We start from the raw sequence: 10000 nt of genomic DNA on the forward strand, positions 1-10000 counted from the left end.
CAGTGACGAGACATGACAGACGGACGGACGGACGGGGGGGAGAGACAAGGGGGACACACGGGGACATACAGACGGGGGAGAGACGGGGGGGACAGGGAATACGGCCTTTCTATGTGTGGTCATTACTGGAGACTGTCCCCCTCCAATAAGCAGTCCCCTTCATAATAATACAGGAGGGGGGAGCGAGTTGGGGACGAGGTGGGGAAACGAGGGGGAACAAGGAGGAAACGAGGTGGGAACGAGGGGGGAAACGAGGGGGAGGTAGTAAAAAACACACATAGTCAGATGACTTGTTCTATTTCTGGTAGAGAAGTCCCACATGGCTGTATTACACACACACACACACAGACGTACACACACACACACACGCACACACAGACACAGACACACACACACACACACAGACACAGGCACAGACACATACACACACACACACACACACGCACACACACACGCAGACACGCAGACACACACCACACACAGAGCATTGGGGAGGATCCTCTCGAGGCGAGTGGAAGTCAAGCTTCCTCAGCCATGAAGTTAGCCAGATAAGGTGGCTCATTATTCATCCATGAAGTTAGCCAGATAAGGTGGCCCATTATTCTTCTATGATCCATGAAGTTAGCCAGATAAGGTGGCCCATTATTCGTCTATGATCCATGAAGTTAGCCAGATAAGGTGGCCCATTATTCTTCTATGATCCATGAAGTTAGCCAGATAAGGTGGCCCATTATTCGTCTATGATCCATGAAGTTAGCCAGATAAGGTGGCCCATTATTCGTCTATGATCCATGAAGTTAGCCAGATAAGGTGGCCCATTATTCGTCTATGATCCATGAAGTTAGCCAGATAAGGTGGCCCATTATTCGTCTATGATCCATGAAGTTAGCCAGATAAGGTGGCTCATTATTCGTCTATGATCCATGAAGTTAGCCAGATAAGGTGGCCCATTATTCTTCTATGATCCATGAAGTTAGCCAGATAAGGTGGCTCATTATTCTTCTATGATCCATGAAGTTAGCCAGATAAGGTGGCCCATTATTCGTCTATGATCCATGAAGTTAGCCAGATAAGGTGGCCCATTATTCTTCTATGATCCATGAAGTTAGCCAGATAAGGTGGCTCATTATTCATCTATGATCCATGAAGTTAGCCAGATAAGGTGGCCCATTATTCGTCTATGATCCATGAAGTTAGCCAGATAAGGTGGCCCATTATTCTTCTATGATCCATGAAGTTAGCCAGATAAGGTGGCTCATTATTCATCTATGATCCATGAAGTTAGCCAGATAAGGTGGCCCATTATTCGTCTATGATCCATGAAGTTAGCCAGATAAGGTGGCCCATTATTCGTCTATGATCCATGAAGTTAGCCAGATAAGGTGGCCCATTATTCGTCTATGATCCATGAAGTTAGCCAGATAAGGTGGCCCATTATTCGTCTATGATCCATGAAGTTAGCCAGATAAGGTGGCCCATTATTCGTCTATGATCCATGAAGTTAGCCAGATAAGGTGGCTCATTATTCATCTATGATCCATGAAGTTAGCCAGATAAGGTGGCCCATTATTCGTCTATGATCCATGAAGTTAGCCAGATAAGGTGGCTCATTATTCATCTATGATCCATGAAGTTAGCCAGATAAGGTGGCCCATTATTCGTCTATGATCCATGAAGTTAGCCAGATAAGGTGGCCCATTATTCGTCTATGATCCATGAAGTTAGCCAGATAAGGTGGCCCATTATTCGTCTATGATCCATGAAGTTAGTCAGTGCGCATAAATTAACCCCGTCTTGCTGCTGAGACAGACACTTTAAGAGACATGTCTGGGTTAGTGATCATGTCTGGGTTAGTGATCATGTCTGGGTTAGTGATCATGTCTGGGTTAGTGATCATGTCTGGGTTAGTGGTCATGTCTGGGTTAGTGGTCATGTCTGGGTTAGTGATCATGTCTGGGTTAGTGGTCATGTCTGGGTTAGTGGACATGTCTGGGTTAGTGGTCATGTCTGGGTTAGTGATCATGTCTGGGTTAGTGATCATGTCTGGGTTAGTGATCATGTCTGGGTTAGTGGACATGTCTGGGTTAGTGATCATGTCTGGGTTAGTGGACATGTCTGGGTTAGTGATCATGTCTGGGTTAGTGATCATGTCTGGGTTAGTGGTCATGTCTGGGTTAGTGGTCATGTCTGGGTTAGTGATCATGTCTGGGTTAGTGGTCATGTCTGGGTTAGTGGTCATGTCTGGGTTAGTGGTCATGTCTGGGTTAGTGATCATGTCTGGGTCAGTGATCATGTCTGGGTCAGTGGTCATGTCTGGGTTAGTGATCATGTCTGGGTTAGTGTTCATGTCTGGGTTAGTGGTCATGTCTGGGTTAGTGATCATGTCTGGGTTAGTGATCATGTCTGGGTTAGTGATCATGTCTGGGTTAGTGATCATGTCTGGGTTAGTGATCATGTCTGGGTTAGTGATCATGTCTGGGTTAGTGATCATGTCTGGGTTAGTGGTCATGTCTGGGTTAGTGATCATGTCTGGGTTAGTGATCATGTCTGGGTTAGTGGTCCTGTCTGGGTTAGTGGTCCTGTCTGGGTTAGTGGTCCTGTCTGGGTTAGTGGTCATGTCTGGGTTAGTGATCATGTCTGGGTTAGTGATCATGTCTGGGTTAGTGGTCATGTCTGGGTTAGTGATCATGTCTGGGTTAGTGGTCATGTCTGGGTTAGTGATCATGTCTGGGTTAGTGGTCATGTCTGGGTTAGTGGTCATGTCTGGGTTAGTGATCATGTCTGGGTTAGTGGTTATGTCTGGGTTAGTGGACATGTCTGGGTTAGTGATCATGTCTGGGTTAGTGATCATGTCTGGGTTAGTGGTCATGTCTGGGTTAGTGGTCATGTCTGGGTTAGTGATCATGTCTGGGTTAGTGGTCATGTCTGGGTTAGTGGTCATGTCTGGGTTAGTGGTCATGTCTGGGTTAGTGATCATGTCTGGGTTAGTGGACATGTCTGGGTTAGTGATCATGTCTGGGTTAGTGGCTCGTTATGGTGACATGTGGCACATTGTGATGACACGTCCCCCTGGTAACCACTGTCTCTCCTCTGTGATGACACATCCCCCTGGTAACCGCTGTCTTTCTGTGATGACAAATCCCCCTGGTAACCGCTGTCTATCTGTGATGACACATCCCCCTGGTAACCGCTGTCTTTCTGTGATGACAAATCCCCCTGGTAACCGCTGTCTCTCTGTGATGACAAATCCCCCTGGTAACCGCTGTCTTTCTGTGATGACACATCCCCCTGGTAACCGCTGTCTTTCTGTGATGACAAATCCCCCTGGTAACCGCTGTCTCTCTGTGATGACAAATCCCCCTGGTAACCGCTGTCTCTCTGTGATGACAAATCCCCCTGGTAACCGCTGTCTCTCTGTGATGACAAATCCCCCTGGTAACCGCTGTCTCTCTGTGATGACAAATCCCCCTGGTAACCGCTGTCTCTCTGTGATGACAAATCCCCCTGGTAACCGCTGTCTCTCTGTGATGACAAATCCCCCTGGTAACCGCTGTCTCTCTGTGATGACAAATCCCCCTGGTAACCGCTGTCTCTCTGTGATGACAAATCCCCCTGGTAACCGCTGTCTCTCTGTGATGACAAATCCCCCTGGTAACCGCTGTCTCTCTGTGATGACAAATCCCCCTGGTAACCACTGTCTCTCTGTGATGACAAATCCCCCTGGTAACCGCTGTCTCTCTGTGATGACACATCCCCCTGGTAACCGCTGTCTTTCTGTGATGACATCCCCCTGGTAACCGCTGTCTCTCTGTGATGACACATCCCCCTGGTAACCGCTGTCTTTCTGTGATGACATCCCCCTGGTAACCGCTGTCTTTCTGTGATGACATCCCCCTGGTAACCGCTGTCTTTCTGTGATGACATCCCCCTGGTAACCGCTGTCTCTCTGTGATGACATCCCCCTGGTAACCGCTGTCTCTCTGTGATGACATCCCCCTGGTAACCGCTGTCTCTCTGTGATGACATCCCCCTGGTAACCGCTGTCTTTCTGTGATGACATCCCCCTGGTAACCGCTGTCTCTCTGTGATGACACATCCCCCTGGTAACCGCTGTCTCTCTGTGATGACACATCCCCCTGGTAACCGCTGTCTCTCTGTGATGACATCCCCCTGGTAACTCCGCCAGCAGTGGGAGATGTTTGCGTCTTTTCTGCATCACACATGACAACCTGTTGCCTTTTATATCCAAATGTCCCAGGTCAACAGTAGTACACTATAAAGGGTACTATTTGGGACGGCCCAGGTCAACAGTAGTACACTATAAAGGGTACTATTTGGGACGGCCCAGGTCAACAGTAGTACACTATAAAGGGTACTATTTGGGACGGCCCAGGTCAACAGTAGTACACTATAAAGGGTACTATTTGGGACGGCCCAGGTCAACAGTAGTACACTATAAAGGGTACTATTTGGGACGGCCCAGGTCAACAGTAGTACACTATAAAGGGTACTATTTGGGACGGCCCAGGTCAACAGTAGTACACTATAAAGGGTACTATTTGGGACGGCCCAGGTCAACAGTAGTACACTATAAAGGGTACTATTTGGGACGGCCCAGGTCAACAGTAGTACACTATAAAGGGTACTATTTGGGACGGCCCAGGTCAACAGTAGTACACTATAAAGGGTACTATTTGGGACGGCCCAGGTCAACAGTAGTACACTATAAAGGGTACTATTTGGGACGGCCCAGGTCAACAGTAGTACACTATAAAGGGTACTATTTGGGACGGCCCAGGTCAACAGTAGTACACTATAAAGGGTACTATTTGGGACGGCCCAGGTCAACAGTAGTACACTATAAAGGGTACTATTTGGGACGGCCCAGGTCAACAGTAGTACACTATAAAGGGTACTATTTGGGACGGCCCAGGTCAACAGTAGTACACTATAAAGGGTACTATTTGGGACGGCCCAGGTCAACAGTAGTACACTATAAAGGGTACTATTTGGGACGGCCCAGGTCAACAGTAGTACACTATAAAGGGTAATATTTGAGACGGCCCAGGTCAACAGTAGTACACTATAAAGGGTACTATTTGGGACGGCCCAGGTCAACAGTAGTACACTATAAAGGGTACTATTTGGGACGGCCCAGGTCAACAGTAGTACACTATAAAGGGTACTATTTGTCTCTCTCTGCGGCTCTTCAGACGTGGTGGATGGTCAAGCGAGAGAGAGGAGAGGTTGCCAGTGAAGAGGCTCGTCTAGGGCTGCACTGGACACCGCTGGACTAGCTAATGACACTGTTAAAGTGAAGGGGCCGTCACAGCAGGGCAGACGTACACACAGAGTTCAAAGCACTTCTACATCGCACGCTACTCAGCTTCAACGTGGACTCCACTCAGCGCCGCAAACGACAAGCCTCCCGCTCTGTACGTGAGGCGATGAGAGACTCGTCTCCATGTCAAATGGCACCCTATTCCCTATTTTAGTGCACTACGTTTGAGTAGGGCCCATAGGGCTATGGTGGTAGTGGGAAAAGAGTGCATTTTGGGACGCAGGCCTTAATCTTTAGTGAACCCAGTAGTCCATCTCGGTTTTCTCCTTTTTGTCTTTGTCAGTGTGTGGGTGTTAGAGCAACTCAAATGAACTCAGCTGTTACTCCATTCACCTGTGTGTGCGCGCACACACACACACACACACACACACACACACACACACACACACACACACACACACACACACACACATACACACACACTACTCTACACCTGTGATCATGAGGAGAAGGATGGATAGAACATAGATCACCATGGTTACAGCTCCACTGAAGAGGATCTGTCCTTGTTATGATGAGTCTCCCGGAGACTTGACTAATTGTCGTGGAACAGGACACAGCCTTTCTCTGATTGTTCACCGCCTGCAGAGCTGAAGTGGGACCGGCTTTTGTTTCAGTCCTGCTGACATGGATGGAAGGGGGGGCACTCAGCTCCTCAGGGATGGATGATCCCTGTTACCCAGCTCCCCTCTCTGTCTCTCTGTCTCTCTCTCTGTCTCTCTCTCTCTGTCTCTCTGTCTCTGTCTCTCTCTCTGTCTCTCTCTCTGTCTCTCTCTCTCTCTCTCTCTCTCTCTCTGTCTCTCTGTCTCTCTCTCTCTCTCTCTCTCTCTCTCTCTCTGTCTCCCTCTCTCTCTATCTCTCTGTCTCTCTGTCTCTCTCTCTCTCTCTCTCTCTCTCTCTCTCTCTCTCTCTCTCTCTCTCTCTCTCTCTGTCTCTCTGTCTCTCTGTCTCTCTCTCTCTCTCTCTCTCTCTCTCTCTCTCTCTCTCTCTCTCTCTCTCTCTGTCTCTCTGTCTCTCTGTCTCTCTGTCTCTCTGTCTCTCTGTCTCTCTGTCTCTCTCTCTCTCTCTCTCTCTCTCTCTCTCTCTCTCTCTCTCTCTCTCTCTCTCTCTCTCTCTCTCTCTCTCTCTCTCTCTCTCTCTCTCTCTCTCTCTCTCTCTCTCTCTCTGTCTCTCTCTCTCTGTCTATCAATTCAATTCAATTCAATTCAAGGGGCTTTATTGGCATGGGAAACATGTGTTAACATTGCCAAAGCAAGTGAGGTAGATATTATACAAAAGTGAAATAAACAATACAAATTAACAGTAAACATTACACATACAGAAGTTTCAAAACAAAAAATACATTACAAATGTCATATTATATATATACAGTGTTGTACAAATGGTTAAAGCACACAAGTTAAAATAAATAAGCATAAATATGGGTTGTATTTACAATGGTGTTTGTTCTTCACTGGTTGCCCTTTTCTTGTGGCAACAGGTCACAAATCTTGCTGCTGTGATGGCACACTGTGGAATTTCACCCAGTAGATATGGGAGTTTATCAAAATTGGATTTGTTTTCAAATTCTTTGTGGATCTGTGTAATCTGAGGGAAATATGTCTCTCTAATATGGTCATACATTGGGCAGGAGGTTAGGAAGTGCAGCTCAGTTTCCACCTCATTTTGTGGGCAGTGAGCACATAGCCTGTCTTCTCTTGAGAGCCATGTCTGCCTACGGCGGCCTTTCTCAATAGCAAGGCTATCCTCACTGAGTCTGTACATAGTCAAAGCTTTCCTTAAGTTTGGGTCAGTCACAGTGGTCAGGTATTCTGCCACTGTGTACTCTCTGTTTAGGGCCAAATAGCATTCTAGTTTGCTCTGTTTTTTTGTTAATTCTTTCCAATGTGTCAAGTAATTATCTTTTTGTTTTCTCATGATTTGGTTGGGTCTAATTGTGCTGTTGTCCTGGGGCTCTGTGGGGTCTGTTTGTGTTTGTGAACAGAGCCCTAGGACCAGCTTGCTTAGGGGACTCTTCTCCAGTTTCATCTCTCTGTAGGTGATGGCTTTGTTATGGAAGGTTTGGGAATCGCTTCCTTTTAGGTGGTTGTAGAATTTAACGGCTCTTTTCTGGATTTTGATACTATCTCTCTCTCTCTCTGTCTCTGTCTCTCTCTGTCTCTCTCTCTCTCTCTCTCTCTCTCTCTGTCTCTGTCTCTGTCTCTGTCTCTGTCTCTGTCTCTGTCTCTGTCTCTGTCTCTGTCTCTGTCTCTGTCTCTCTCTCTCTCTCTCTCTCTCTCTCTCTCTCTCTCTCTCTCTCTCTCTCTCTCTCTCTCTCTGTCTCTGTCTCTGTCTCTGTCTCTGTCTCTGTCTCTGTCTCTCTCTGTCTCTCTGAAGGGTGTGAACCCAGAACTAGATTGAACTAGCCCGTTCTATTTCTGTGGACATAATTGACGCTGCTCTCCATATATTAGGTTGTCAGGATAAGACTTGAAGACCTCCGAGGCTGAAAGGGACAGAGCTCACACTGTGCCGTCACGTTTTGTTTTTTGAAGGTTTGGAGCGCGAGAGGATAAATCCTCTGTGAGAAGTTGAAAGTGACTTGAAAGAAGTGTGGATCAGCCTCCTAGCAGGGAGGATTATGTCTGTCTGTCCGTCTCCTTCCTGTCTGTCCTCTTTCGTGTCTGTCCTCCTTCCTGTCTGTCTCCTTCCTGCCTGTCCTCCTTCCTGTCTGTCCTCCTTCCTGTCTGTCCCCTTCCTGCCTGTCCTCCTTCCTGTCTGTCCTCCTTCCTGTCTGTCCTCCCCTCAGCTCTGAAACCTCTGAATCCCACATGATGTTCCCTCTCAAACAGCCTGAGCTGTGTGTAATAAACAACTTAGAGAAATAACAGCTTTGGGAATTCATCTATTTTCTCCTCAGTTATAGACTAGGGAGAAAGTAGTATTATTAGGTGTGTTGCCCCACAGGGGGATCGAGTGGCTAAAAGGAGAGAGATTTTATTTGTTGTTGAAGGAGATGTGATTTTAAATGGACTCAGATCAGCGTGTTTTTAGTCCCGTTCAGTGTTTCGTCTGTCGGTTCCGTCGGGAGAAGTTCTCCCTCCGCCTGTCTGAATGTTGCTGACGTTTTTAATAGGTTTGAAAAACCAAACACAGGCCAGCCACTCCAGGGACATTTGGCTTTCATCACGTTTTTAACATGTTGTTCCTGCTCTTTAGTCTAGTATGGATAGGTGGCGGTCCGTGTCCCAAATGGAACCTTTCTGCTCTATGTAGTGCACTAGTCGAGACCAGATACAGTTATCATCTAGTCCAGTTGTTCCCAAGCAGGGGGTACGGGGATCCCTGGGGGTGCCTGGCCTATTTACAGAGGGTAATATGATCCCTGGGGGTGCCTGGCCTATCTACAGAGGGTAATATGATCCCTGGGGGTACCTGGTCTATCTCCAGGGGGTACTAGGATCCCTGGGGGTACCTGGCCTATCTACAGGGGGTACCAGGATCCCTGGGGGTACCTGGTCTATTTACAGAGGGTAATAGGATCCCTGGGGGTGCCTGGCCTATCTACAGGGTGTACTAGGATCCCTGGGGGTACCTGGCCTATCTACAGAGGGTACCAGGATCCCTGGGGGTACCTGGCCTATCTACAGAGGGTACCAGGATCCCTGGGGGTACCTGGCCTATCTACAGAGGGTACTAGGATCCCTGGGGGAACCTGGTCTATCTACAGGGGGTACTAGGATCCCTGGGGGTACCTGGCCTATCTACAAGGGGTACTAGGATCCATCAGGGTACCTGGCCTATCTACAGGGGGTACCAGGATCCCTGGGGGTCCCTGGCCTATCTACAGAGGGTACCAGGATCCCTGGGGGTACCTGGCCTATCTACAGAGGGTACTAGGATCCCTGGGGGTACCTGGTCTATCTACAGGGGGTAGGTACTAGGATCCCTGGGGGTACCTGGCCTATCTACAGGGGGTAGGTACTAGGATCCCTGGGGGTACCTGGTCTATCTACAGGGGGTAGGTACTAGGATCCCTGGGGGTACCTGGCCTATCTACAGAGGGTACTAGGATCCCTGGGGGTACCTGGCCTATCTACAGAGGGTACCAGGATCCCTGGGGGTACCTGGTCTATCTACAGAGGGTAGGTACTAGGATCCCTGGGGGTACCTGGCCTATCTACAGGGGGTAGGTACTAGGATCCCTGGGGGTACCTGGTCTATCTACAGAGGGTACTAGGATCCCTGGGGGTACCTGGCCTATCTACAAGGGGTACTAGGATCCCTGGGGGTACCTGGCCTATCTACAAGGGGTACTAGGATCCCTGGGGGTACCTGGCCTATCTACAAGGGGTACTAGGATCCCTGGGGGTACCTGGCCTATCTACAAGGGGTACTAGGATCCCTGGGGGTACCTGGCCTATCTACAAGGGGTACTAGGATCCCTGGGGGTACCTGGCCTATCTACAAGGGGTACTAGGATCCCTGGGGGTACCTGGCCTATCTACAAGGGGTACCAGGATCCCTGGGGGTACCTGGCCTATCTACAAGGGGTACCAGGATCCCTGGGGGTACCTGGCCTATCTACAAGGGGTACCAGGATCCTTGGGGTTACTTAGGCTATCCTCAGGGGGTACCTGAGAAGACTCATGAGACCGTAGGGTTCCTGGTAAAATCCAC

At 48.7% G+C, this 10000-nt stretch overlaps 1 protein-coding gene across 1 annotated transcript in view; it reads left to right on the forward strand.

The window, feature by feature from the left end:
- The window catches only part of LOC139532997 (protein diaphanous homolog 3-like), a 187682-nt gene that overhangs the window by 77809 nt on the left and 99873 nt on the right, over window positions 1-10000 (forward strand). The window lies entirely within an intron of this gene.

This window comes from Salvelinus alpinus, chromosome 10 (genome assembly GCF_045679555.1).
Source record: "Salvelinus alpinus chromosome 10, SLU_Salpinus.1, whole genome shotgun sequence".
NCBI lineage: Eukaryota > Metazoa > Chordata > Actinopteri > Salmoniformes > Salmonidae > Salvelinus > Salvelinus alpinus.